Source organism: Clarias gariepinus, chromosome 4, assembly GCF_024256425.1.
Source record: "Clarias gariepinus isolate MV-2021 ecotype Netherlands chromosome 4, CGAR_prim_01v2, whole genome shotgun sequence".
NCBI lineage: Eukaryota > Metazoa > Chordata > Actinopteri > Siluriformes > Clariidae > Clarias > Clarias gariepinus.
In genome coordinates this window covers 7,221,199-7,234,832 of record NC_071103.1, presented here as the reverse complement: position 1 = coordinate 7,234,832, position 13,634 = coordinate 7,221,199, and positions in this window count along the sequence as shown.

The following is a 13,634-nucleotide window of genomic DNA, read 5'->3' as shown; positions in this document are numbered from 1 at the left end:
GGTGAGCAGGAATAGAAGAGATGAACCATGGGGAAAGTACTTCTGATGGAGGGACAGCCTGGGGACGGTGTCAGCTAATGTTTCTGTAGTGGAGAGACACATCGAATCATGGGTTTTTCGCTTGTTGTTTACTTTACGTGCGGTACCAATTTCAAGTAGTATTTTTTTATCATTTAACCGTATAAAGTTTAGTACACGGTGTAACGAAACCACCTTCCTCCAGGACCAAGGTCCTACATCCAACATAAATTAACAACATAAATGAACAAAAACTAACTAGCTTACTAAGCATCCTAATTAGCTAACTCGCTGAGACAAGACAGGTTGACATTTTTAAGTCAACAGAAAAAAAATTCTATACTAAAAAAAAGAGACAACATAAAGTGCTCATGCAAAAAGTGACAAAGAGTGACAAAGTCACTCAATGCAACAACATGACATATTCCAATATTTGGAATATATTGAGGTAATGAGTTAAGGTAGTGGAAGGAGAAACAGTAAACAGGACACATTTCCTTAAAGTAGCAGGAAAGATCAAATAGGCTTGTGCAAATGACAACTAATGGGTATTATGCAAGAGCGCAATTACAAATTGGTGTGAAAACTTTTAAGACGGTTGTTCAGTGTGTTTGCACATGTGTCGTTTATCAGTTCAGTCTCAATGTTTTGAGGTAGTTGAGTTATCTGAGTTATTGTGTGTGTGTGTGTGTGTGTGTGTGTGTGTGTGCGTGTGGGTTTGTGTTTGTGTCTGTGGGTGTGGATGTGGGTGTTTGTGGCACACACACACACACACACACACACACAATAACTAAAAATGCTTGGCTTGAATGTTTCTGGTTGGTCAGGAGATGATGTTCTTGGAAACAGTGAACTCCTCCAACTCAGTGAGGCGCCGTAAGTTGCTTAAACACAGTTTTCAAAACTGTCCTGAAGAGCAGAGATGGCTTCTATTGGCCAGGTTTTCACCTGCTTCAGAACCAGGTGTCCCTCTATCATCGACTGTTAACACTGGTCAGTTGATCAAGAGCAAGAACCTGTAAATAAGCCTTTCACATCTAGGCAGACAAGACAGATATCATAGATTTATCATGCTAGGCTACAGTATGTAATTCCAGGAACTGTCTGTCTGTCTAAGTCTGGCTGTCTAAGCTTACTGCTACAACCTTAGGAGCCGCAAAGAATGAAAAGCAGCCAGGAATGTAAAGCACGGAAAAGGCTGAAGGGCAGTATGTTGTGCTAGGTGGTGAGCGTTCCGTAGAAGGCCACAGAACGTTTGTTGAAATGCGTGGGTTACTTGTGACATCTTGTCAAGCAGATAGAGTCATAGGGTCTGAGCTATCCGAACCTACCACAACCACCTTTTACAGTGTTTCACAAACAGATGAACTTATCGGAGGAATTCTCAAAGAGGTAGGGCAAAACTGCCACCTCCTCAAAGGACCTTGCATGATCAATATGCTCCCTGCAGCCAATTTGGCCACCGTGTACCCATGTTTCCAGAGCAAGAGCCCAAGGCCTTACATAGGACAATGGGTCTGGAAGTTTCCCAAGAACCTCCTGGCAAAGGTGGAAGCCAAGAAGTACATCTGGAAATTTAAGATACAACAACGATTAATTTTGGTTGCGTACCATCGGTCCACTGGTTGATGAAGATAAACCCCACCTCAAGCTTGCTCAAGGCAGTCCTGTACAGCACTCTGAAAGGGACATTGCCACCAATATCATGATGGGGCTTCCGCATGCACGGTCAGGGGAGGAACACTCGTGGGTCTATACTATACCACGGTCTGGTAGTGCACCAAGAAGCTCTCTCAGAAGATGAAAGCCAAGATGTTGGCTCTGTAGCTTTGAAAATAAGAAAAGAAATATAGTTGGAAGTAACGATGAGGATGTCTAAGCACCAGTGCATCGGCACCAGGCACACCACACAACCAGGGGTCCTTTTGAACATGCTAAGACCCCTAAAACGAAAATGATGTCACTAAATATGGCTAAGTTTAAGGCATCGTCATAGTTGGACATTGTCTTTGCTTGCATCATTGCTAGTGATTGCTTGATGTCGACTGTAATAGTGGAGGTGCTTGGGCCCGTCATCATTTTTGTAGGGGACATAGGGTGTGTGTAGGTTGTGTACTGTGTGTGTAGGATGTGTACTTCTTGTGTAGAATAAGTAGTTTCTGTGTGTCTTTTTCAAGATGGCGTTGATGAGGTCGGCTGCTGTCAGAACCGCTCCGACCCCTTTTTCTTTGTTTTTGTTTTTTTGAGTTAGATTTCAGTGATCTAAAACCATCAAAATCATTACCATTGAGTATGGATTATTATTAGTATTGGAGTATTAGGTATGATAGAGACACTCTTGTTTCTACTGGTATACAATGTACTCACAATTTGAAGTTTTTAACTCTGAATCCAAGCTGGCCGCGTGAGATACTGAGGGAGAACAAAGGACGGCATCAAGGCAAACGAGCCGTCGTCAGAAACAGGGTGAGAGCCCGTGCACACAGCACGCCTCTGCCTAGCATCCTGCTCGCCAACGTCCAGTCACTGCAGAACAAACTCGATGACCTCAGGGCCAGGGTAAAGTTCCAGAGAGACATTTGAGACTGCAATCTCCTCTGCTTCACCGAGACATGGCTGAACCCAGCGGTGCCGGACCACGCCATCCAGCCGGCAAGTTCTTCTCGGTTCACCGCATGCCAGGACACGGGACTCGGGTCAGTCAAGGGGAGGCGAAGTGTGTTTAATGGTGAACAACAGCTGGTGCAACACCACACGCATTGTGCCTCTCACACGCTCCTGCACACCCAACCTGAAACTACTGTCCCTTTTACCTTCCTCGGGAGTTTACATCGGTCATAATCCGTTTATATTCTGCCTCAAGCGGACACGGACACTGCCTTAGGGACTCACAGAGCACCTGACACAACACTCCCCTCATTGTGGCGAGGGACTTTAACAGCGCCAACCCCAAACATGCATCGGCAAACTTTCATCAACACATTACCTGACCTACCAGGGGCGAAAGGACACTGGATCATTGCTATACTACAGTCAAGGAGAGCTACAAGGCACAATCTTCCCGTCCGTATGGGAAATCCGACCTTGCTGGCATTTTCTTCATGCCAAGATACAAACAAAGACTCAAGATGGCTTTGAGATCTCGCACCGCTGCCTATAATGCAAGGGTTGCGTTGGGGGACATGGAGGACCCGCACAAGGCTGCATTATACAATGTCCGGAAGGTGGTGAAGGCGGCAAAGCAACGCTACGGGAGAAAACTAGAGTCACAACTCTAACAGAGTAACTCTAGGAGACTGTGGCAGGGACAAAGAACGTTAACAGACTACAAAGCACTAACATCCGGCATGATGAACGCGGATGTGACCCAGGCAAATGAGCTGAATACATTCTATGCTTGCTTCAAGGCTGCAGCAAAAGTCGCTAGCTATGCTAATGCTAGCGGCACTAACGGTTTCAGACAGAAAAGGATGTAAGGATGTGTTGACATGTCTCAGCCCCCTCACTCTCAGCACTGGAGCACCCTAAGTTCGTGTTCTGAGCCCCTGCTGTACTCTTTGTACACATATGATTGCGTGGCCGCTACCAACTCCACCACCATAATCAAGTTTGCTGACGACACCGTCGGTGGGCTTGATCGCGAACAACAATGAGACGGCCTACCTACAGGAGATTGGAAATCTGGAGAAATTGTGTCAGATGGACAATCTCCTCCTGAACGTCGGCAAGACAAAGGTGTTGACAGTGGACCTTAGTACAAAGCAGACGAGGAACTACCAGACCCCCGTCATCAACAGGAGCCCAGTGGCGCCTGTTGCCACTCGTCTGGAGCCAAGCTGAGCGCACCATCCGCGCCGAGCTCCCTGACCTGCACAAAATGTACAGCAAGCGGTGCTGGACCAAGGCCAGGAAGATCGTGAAGGTCCTCAGCCACCTCAGAAATGGAATGTTCTGTTTGTTGACGAGATGGCACGAGAAACCCAAGCATTTTATGTGCACGCAGAGTTTGTGTGTGCTTCTCATAGGTGTGCACGCGCTTTTCATATGTAGTTGTTTGAGCAGTTAGTAACATATATGTATGTGTGACAGTTTCATATATGTGTATGCTAGTATTTCATGTGTGAGCATGAATGAAGTTTGATTTAAACCGTATATGGCGTCTCATACATTTTTTTTTATATTGAACCGGAGAAAAATATATAATATATGACAAACAGTGTGGGCACACAATGAAAAGATGCATTAAGGTATCCCATAAAAATCACCCTGTTTTGCAGCGTCTCTTGTGGTAATTATGTTACTACATGATAACATAATTATGTTGTAAAGCATTTTATTTTATTTTATGGTTAAACCGATGCCAAAATCATTAATTTAAGAGGTTGCCAAATGATTGTGACCTATAGGAGTTACAACAGTTTTAAACACTGTCCATACTGCCTTTATTGTTTTGTAGTTACAAAAACATGGACATGCAGAAGTTGTTGTGACAGTTAAAAAGAAATACAATTAGCTGAAAACATCAGACGAAAAAAATAATTTTAAAATGTTATATTAACATTATGTGTTATATGTTATAAATAAAAATTATTTTGTGAAAAACCTTAAAAACTGGGTTTGGGCTAGACTAGATTGACTGTTGGGATAATTAATAATAATCTTATTGCTAAAATGTTACATTTTCACTGAATAAAACTAGGTTTTCCTCGCCGTCACATCGTTCTACATGTCGAACTGAGGTTAAAAGCTATTTAGCGCATCTGGAAGGGACCCTTTACTATCACAGGCAACTGATGATGTCTTGTAATTGGTGACAGGTTGTATGCTTTGCCACATGTCACCGCTGTCCCTGAAGTGGTTGAGGATTTTCTGGGCGTGTGTGCGCTTCGCCTCTCTGATTGCCCAGGAAAGTTTGCCCCTTGCTGTTCTTAGGGCCAATTTGCCCCCTGCTCTGATGGCGGAGTTGCCAGCGAAGTTGCCATAAGTTGCGGCTTTCCTAAACGTTTTAGTCAGTGTTCTCAAAACAGTCCTAAACAGCAGAGATATTGGACAGGTTTTTATCTGCTTCAGGACCAGGTGTCCCTGAATAATCAACTGTAAACACTGCTCAGTTGATCAAGAACATGATCCTGTAACTAGGCCTTTCATATCTAGGGAGACGGGAGACCAAAGGTGTCATTCATTTACCATGCTTTGCTACAGTAGGTATTCCTGGAACTCCGAGTCTACCCAGCTCAGCTTGTTACTGCTGTCTGCCACGACCTTTGCTAGGACCCACAAGGAATGAAAAGAAGTAAGCAGTAAGTTTGTGGAAATGCATGGGTTACTCGTGACATCTTGTCAAGCGGATAGGGTCACAAACAAGTGGACTTGGAGAAGTATTTATAAAGAGGTAGGGTCAAAACCTGCCAACCTCACCGTTACCAAAAAACTTAGGAACGTGATTAATCTGCTCGTACAGCCAATTTGGCCACAGTCTATCCATTTTCCCAAAACAAGAGACCAAGACCCAGACCCTCAGCCAGGGACAGTGGGTCTGGAAGTTCCCAAGAACCTCCGTCGGAAGCCAAGAAGTACATCGGGCCATTTAAGATGCAACAAGAGTTAATTTCGGTTGCGTACCACCGCTCACTCTCTGGTTGATAAAGATAAACCCTACCTTAAGCTCGCTCAAGCCAGACCTGTGCAGCACTCTGGTCTCTTGGTCTCTTGCCTATTGCCACCAACATCAAGATGGGGCCCCCGAATGCACGCTCAGGCGAGGAACACTCGTGGGCCTCAGGCTGACACACACAGGTCTGGTCGTCCACCAAGAAGCTATCTCTGAAGATGAAAGCCAAGAAGTTGGCCCTGCGGCCTTTTAAAATAAAAAGAAGAAATATAGTTGCAAGAAACAATGAGCGCTCCCATGCACCAGTGCCTTTTGAGGATGCTAAGACCCCTAAAACGCCCTGGACACTGATGTCACAAAATATTGTAGAAGTTTAAGGCATCATCATGAGTTTAAAGTACGAGTCATTCCATGCATCATTGCTAGTGATTGGTTGGTGGCATCTGTGATGGCGCACGTGCTTGGTCTGGTCATAGTTTGTGTAGGATGCGTAGGGTGTGTGTAGGCTGTGTGTATGTGTGTGTGTGTGTGTGTGTGTGTGTGTGTGTGTGTGTGTGAATGTGTGTTTTCTACTGTATGTGTGGCATAAATGGTTGGGTGTGCCTTTGTTTGTGTGCAGTATGTGTTTGTGTGTGTTGTGTATGTGTAGTATGCATCTGTAGTATTTGTGTGTGGGTGTAGTGCATGTGTGTCTGTAATATGTCATAAATATTGTAGGAAATATTTAATTATTAGTGTGTTTCATGATATTCTGTGTGCGTGAGAACAGAGTGTCTTTCTTTACCACGACACAAGCTGCCCTTTTAATAAACACATTCTATAGTAGTTTATGTTAAAGGTCGTAAAACGCTCGTAAATGCAGAGCTACTCCTAAATTTATGTTTTTCTTTACCTTATCTTTTAAAAGCATTCCAGACTGGATGTAAACACACCTGCATCCACCTTTTCTTTGGTTCTTTGTGTGTGTGCGTATATATACTCCTGTCTCCCACAATAAACTTTGAACATCTCACTGAACACTGACTTGTGTGCTTCATTGAGGGGTTCCCTGAGCTCAGGCGGGACAGCAGAATACAGGCGGAGAACTGAGTATACCAAAGGAGGTCTACCAAAATTCAAGAAATCCTTACAATTTGGGGGCTCGTCTGGGATACCTCTAATCAGGTGAGTGCTGCTTTTTAATTTTTTCTCTATAAGGATAGAGCAAGCACACTCCCTGGTTTTTGGTATCTGGACCATATACAATACGGGGGAGGATTGTCTTGGGGCTTTTACGCCTGTTTAGCGTGCGCTCGCTTCTGAAAGGTTCCTTGAACTCAAGCATAAGTGTGGAAGCTGTATTCTGTTGCCCGCTACTTGTCTTTGTGTGTTGTTTGTTGAAGCTATTGGTTATTTCTGTCGCGGGTTAATTCACATTTATAAAATGGGTAATAAGACCACAACTATTTATCCGAAATCCTTTTGTGAGCTGCTCATCTGTGCCTGTCTCCCACATACCCACAAAACTGTGCTCACCTTCGCCGGAAGGGTGTGCCTCAGGAAAGAGAAAGACTCCCAAGAAGGTTTCAGGACGAACTTCTGACAGCCCTCTTTCGGATGATCCCGAGGATACTGATGGTGAGGATGATGATAACTCGGACGATGAAGGCCCGGATGAAAGGTCTCGCCCCAAACCTCGACAAGAAAACACTGCGTTTGTTTTTCTCTATGGGACCAAAGGGTCCAAAAATCCTTCCACCATCCGTAAGCACGCTGAAGGACATTATTAAGATGCTCCCTTCTCCCAACAAACCTTTGAATTTTGTTGATATGCTGATAAATGGCACTGTCTAGGCACTGTCAGCCCATGGGTGCGGATTATCGCTTTATTTTGCAATCGGTTGTGGAAGATGGGTACGATGAGGCTGATTTGATAAAAACGGTAAAATGCTTAGACTCTAAAACAGACAAATTGGCTGTAGTGGAAAAAGAAGGAATATGACTTTCTTTGAGGTAATTCTAATGAGGCTATGAAACTCTTAAAAGATCAGCTAACTACTTATCTTCTCGCATGTCAGCAAGCTAGTCAAGATCTGTCACAGGTAACTAATTGTAAGCAAGAAAAGAAAAAGTTTCTTGAGAGGTTTCGAGAGACCTGGACCCTTTTGGGTGGTATGCCCCTGCCTGAAGCGAACCCTAACCCACATTTCCTTACCACCTTCTTGAATAATTGTCGACCAAAAATCATGAAAATTTTCAATTGTCAGATCGTTCTACAATGTCTATTAAAAAATTAGGTGAGCATGTGAGAACAAAGAAAGAAGATGGTATTTTAGAAAATAAACAAGTGGCATGTTTGTCTGTAGAGAGTGAAGGATACAGAGGTAGAGGAGGTCTGCAGGGTCAGAGTACACCCCGTAGGTCTGGTAATTTTTATTACTGTCATAAATAAGGTCATTGGGCTTGTGAATGTCGCACGAAGGCCTGAGATGAGGAACGTAGTGGACAAAATATGTATAATCGATTGAATGATGGTCAGTGGCATGATGCTAATGAGGTGTTTTCTCCTAAACCTTCCCAGCAGCCACCGTAGAGAGTGCAACAACAACAACAATATAGACCCATTTCCCTTCTCAGGGATGCAGGTAGGAGCATATGATGCATAGGGATGCCCTCAGAGTTCCAGCCCTGTGATGTTACTTCGTACTTCCGAGTCACCTCAGGAATAGATGAAATTTTAAGCTCACTGCTCAAGCAGGGTGTTGTTAAACCATGTGTAAGTTCTTATAACACACCTGTTGATCCAGTACTGAAACCTGATGGTATGTGAAGATTTACAAAAGATCTGAGAAAAATAAATGGCGTAATTATCCCTGTTGCACCTGTTGTGCCTGATGTGCTGTCCATTGTTTTCTCTAGACCTTGTCATCATTTGCATTTTTCTGTTATTGACCTTTGTTCTGCCTTCTTCAGTGTTCCTGTGGAAGGGCAGACACAGCCATTGTTCGCCTTCACCCACAGGGGGCGTCAGTTCACCTGGTCTCGTCTTCTGCAGGGTTTATTGACTCGCCTGCTGTTTTTTAGGCTGTAGTAAGAGATGCACTTGGTGATCTAACTCTCCCCACTGATTCTGTTGTCCTATTCCACACAAATGTTTTACTGGTGTCCGCCGCTGCGAAGAAACCACCACTTGTCTCCTGAAACACCTGGCAAAGAAGGGTTTCAAGGTATCTAAGACTAAATTACAATTTTGCAGAGACATTGTAAAATACCTGGGCTTTGAACTCTCCCAAGGTCAAAGAAGGCTCTTAAAGGAACGAATCCATCTGATCATCGACACTAAACGTCCGAGCACTAAACATGCTTTCATGGCTTTCTTGGGACTGGTCAACTACTATCGTCAGTGGATTCCTGACTGCTCATTCTACGATAAATGCATCAGGGGAGCCATCTCACACAACGATCCACTCCAACAGCCTCTGACATGGACTGCTGAACTGGAAAAGGCCCTATGTTCTGCTCCGGCGCTGGGCCTGCCTAACTATCAAAAACCATTCCATCTAAAGGTCTGTGAGCACGGGGCACCGCTATTGCTGTATTGGCACAGGAACATGGGGGGGGGGTAAGACCATGTGCTTTCTTATCTAAAACTTTAGATGCTGTGGCACAAGGTTTGTCTGCCTGTCTCAGGGCTGTGGCCACCTGTGCGGTGATGGTACAAGATGCTGAGAAGATTGATCTCTCTCGTCCTTTTTGTATTCTCTATATCAGGCTAAACAAGTGCTACAGAACCTTCAAACACAACATATGAAGGCTTGGATCTGGGTATGAGATTATCCTTTGTCCTACAAGTAACTTAGAGATAAAATCCACCTCTTCTTTTGACACCCTCAGATATGCTCTGGCACGCTTGATAAATGCACAGGATGACAGGCTAGTAGAAACAGATCATGACTGCTGCTTAGAGATTGTTCACTCCACTAGTATACGTCCTGATATGTCTTCTACATCAACAACTGGTGAATCTATGGACGTGCGAGGTAATACGCTAGCTTATAGTATTGATAAAGAAGCAGCCTGAAAACAGATTTTCTTTCCTGACTTTGATACTGATCTGATCAATACATATAATGTATTCTTGTTAGCTCTTTGATTCCAGATGTAGATTTATTGTCTTTACAAGCTTCAGAATGCTCAAAAGTGCCAGAATGCTCAAAGTGCCTACGTTGCTTCTGATAGTTTATGGTATTGTGCTGATGGTCGTTTGTGCCTGCTGTCTCATTGTCTTCCGTTTCTCGTGCGTGAGTTCCATGATGTTACACATCGCGCACAAAGGGGGGTTAAGGAACATATGAAAGAACTCTTTTACATGGCTAACATGCTCGGAACAATTGATTCCTTAATATCTAGATGCTTGGTGAGTGCTCAGAATACGTTCAAATATCTTCTGGTTTTGGTAGACAAGTTTTCTAGGTGGGTGGAAGCTTTTCCGTGTGCTCGAGAGAATGCAAAGGTGGTGACCTGAGTCCTAGTGAAAGAAATAATATCTCGTTATGGTGTGCCTTATGCTATTGACTCAGATAAAGGAACATCTTTTACATCACAGGTAACACAGAATTTGTGTAAATATCTTTCACTGTCCTGGCATTTGCACATTCCTTATCATCCACAGTGTTCAGGTATAGTAGAAACAACAAATGGGACACTGAAAGAAAAATTTACTAAAGCAATGCAAACTATGGGGAGTAAAAACTGGCTTGATCTGTTACCTGCTGTTCTAGCTGAAATAAGAATGACACCATCAAAAGACGTGCACATGTCACCATATGAAATTATATTTGGCAGACCCTTTCCCGTGCAATGGAGAAAAGGTAAACCCGCGATAGGAACAACTGATCTTGATACTGTGAACTGTACATATTGCTGAATATTCTGCTGCTCTAATAGATACTCTAACTAAACATTATGAACGAATTGCTGATGTGACTTTAATACCCTCAACAAAACCCACACATTCTTTTAATGTGGAAGATACTGTTCTGGTAAAATCATTGACCCCCAGAAAACTGGGAGATTGTAAATATGACGGACCAGCAGAAATAATCGCAATTACTCGTATTGCTATCCTAACTGATCTTTTTCCACAGTGGATCCATGCTACTAGGCTGAAGAGATGTCCTGTCGACGTGAGACCAAAAGATGAATAAATGCGTGTGTATTATTATCTTTCTGTCTCTGTGATTTTTGTTTCCTAGACTAAAGACGCGCTGCAGTGATGTCCAACCCATGACGTGACCTTGATGGAGTGACGTGACACAGAGGGATCGCCTTGGATTGCCACAGGACGACTTTACTTTTGCTATTAGTGTATTATTCCTGGTGGTGTCTTAGCGCCTCGTGAGGTGGGACGAGTGCAGATTGGGCGTGCCCGCACTCTGAGCACTGTAGCATCACGAAAGGCAATAGTTCACCACTAGTAGTTATTTATGAGTTTGACATTGTGAACAAGGTTTTTTACACACACGAGATTGCACTCAACCTGTCATGTTTCTGTGTATTCTTCGTTGTGTGCAAAATTCTTTGTATGAGTATCTTTCAGGGTATGTTCCTGCACCGCGTCCAATGGCCTATTGTCCTCCGGTGACTTCTTAAAAGCTCTGAGTTTTATTCAACGATGTTTCTTATGAATAAAAGGGGGGAATTGTAGGAAATATTTAATTCTTAGTGTGTTTCATGATATTCTGTGTGCGTGAGAACAGAGTGTCTTTCTTTACCACGACACAAGCTGCACTCTCAATAAACACATTCTATAGTAGTTTATGTTAAAGGTCGTAAAACTGTTGAACGCTCGTAAATGCAGAGCTACTCCTAAATTTATGTTCTTCTTTACCTTATCTTTTAAAAGCATTCCAGACTGGATGTAAACACTCCTGCATCCACCTTTTCTTTGGTTCGTTGTGTGTGTGTATATATACTCCTGTCTCCCACAATAAACTTTGAACGTCTCACTGAACACTGACTTGTGTGCTTCATTGAGGGGTTCCCTGAGCTCAGGCGGGACAGCAGAATACAGGCGGAGCACTGAGTAGACCAAAGGAGGTCTACCAAAATTCAGGAAATCCTTGCAAATATGTATGTAATAAATGTGTATTTGTATGAGTAGTGTGTGTGTGTGTGTGTGTGTGTGTGTGTGTGTGTGTGTGTGTGTGTGTGTGTATTTGTGTATGTTGGTGTACGATGTGTGTGTGTGTGTGTGTGTGTGTACACGGTTTATAGAATGTAATGTCTGTAGTGTATGTTTGTGTATGTGTGTTTGTAAAAGATGTGTGTATATTCCTTGCGCTACAAAAATTTTAATCACATGGAGACAGACGAAGGGCTGTAGGATGTGCTAGGAGGTGAGCGTTCCATAGTAGGCTGCAGTAAGTTTGTGGAAATTCATTGGATACTTGTGTCATTTTGTCGAGCAGACAGAGTCATAAAGTCTGAGCTATCTCAACCACTCACAAGCACATTCCCCAGTTTTTCACAAACAGGTGGAAATATAGGAGGTATTCTCAAGGAGTTAGGGCCAAATAAACTTGCTCTCTTCCCCCACAAAGATCCTAGGATCTTTTCTTACAATTAATCTGCACCCAATTTTGTTACCATCTACCCATGTTCCCAGAGCAAGCCCCTGAGGAATGTAAAAACCAAGATGTGAGCGAAAAAGCCTTTAAAAAAGGAAGAAAAATAGTTACAAGCTACAATGAGCTGGCCCAAGCACCTGTGCCATTGCCACTTCGGCGCCCCTCACAACTTGTGTGCCTTTTCAGCACGCTAAGACCTCTTAAACAAATATGACATGCATCGTCATGGCTGGACATCTTTCTGGTGCACCATTGCCAGCTGTCACTCAATGTAGGCTGAGTTTAGCACCATCGCCTCTTAGATGCACATCACAACATGTGTGCCTTTTCAGCACGCTAAGACCTCTTAAACAAATATGACACAAGTTTAGGTAATCGTCATGTTTGGACGTGTCTTTCTGATCCGCCATTGCAAGTCATTCAATGTGGACGGGGTGTGGTGGCTGTAAGACTCAGGTGCTTAAGTAGGTCATCATTTGTGTATGATGCATAGTATATGTGATGTATGTAAGATGTGTGTGTGTGTGTGTTTACGATATGTATGTCTGTCTGTATTTGTTGTGTTTTTAGGATGTGTATTGTGTGTGTGTTATGTGTCTTTGTAATGACTGTGTGTGTTTATATGGGTGTACTATGCCTATGTAATGTTTGTGTGTGCAATGTGTCTGTGCAGTATGTGTGACTGTAGGATGTATAGTGTTTGTGTCTGTGATAAGTATGTCTGGTAAGTGTGTATGTGTTCACGATGTGTCTGTACTCCTGGAACTAACCCTAAAACCCCCGGCTCAGTTTATCGCTGCTGCCTGCCACGACCTTTCCTAGGACCCACCCTTGTGGCACAGAAATGAAAAGCATGTGGATGACGCTAAGGCACTGTATGTTGTGCTATCTGAACCAATCACATGCCAGTGTTTTACAAACAGAATACCAGGAGATATTCTCAAGGGGTTAGTGCCAAAAACCAGTCCCAATACCCACCATAAAGATCTTAGGATCTGGACTATGCAGCCAATTTGGCTGTCGTCTACTGATTTTTCCGGTGCAAGCCCCCAAGGCCCAGACCCTCACACAGTACAGTGGGTTCAGGAACCATCCGTTGAAGGTTGAATCCAAGAGGTCATCCCTGTGTCCTTTTAAAATAAAAAGAAGAAAAATTGTTACAAGCAACAATGAGAGGGCCCAAGCACCTGTGTCATCGCCTCTTGGGTGTACCTCACAACATGTGTAAGACCTCTTAAACATATATGAAATAAGTTTAAGCCATCATTATGGCTGGATGTGTCTTTATAAATTTTATTGTGACTGTAATGGAACAGGGGCTTGAGCAGGACATTGTTTGTGTAGTATGTGTAGTGTGTGTGTTTGTGTGTTTGTTTAGGAAGTGCCCTGTATTTGAT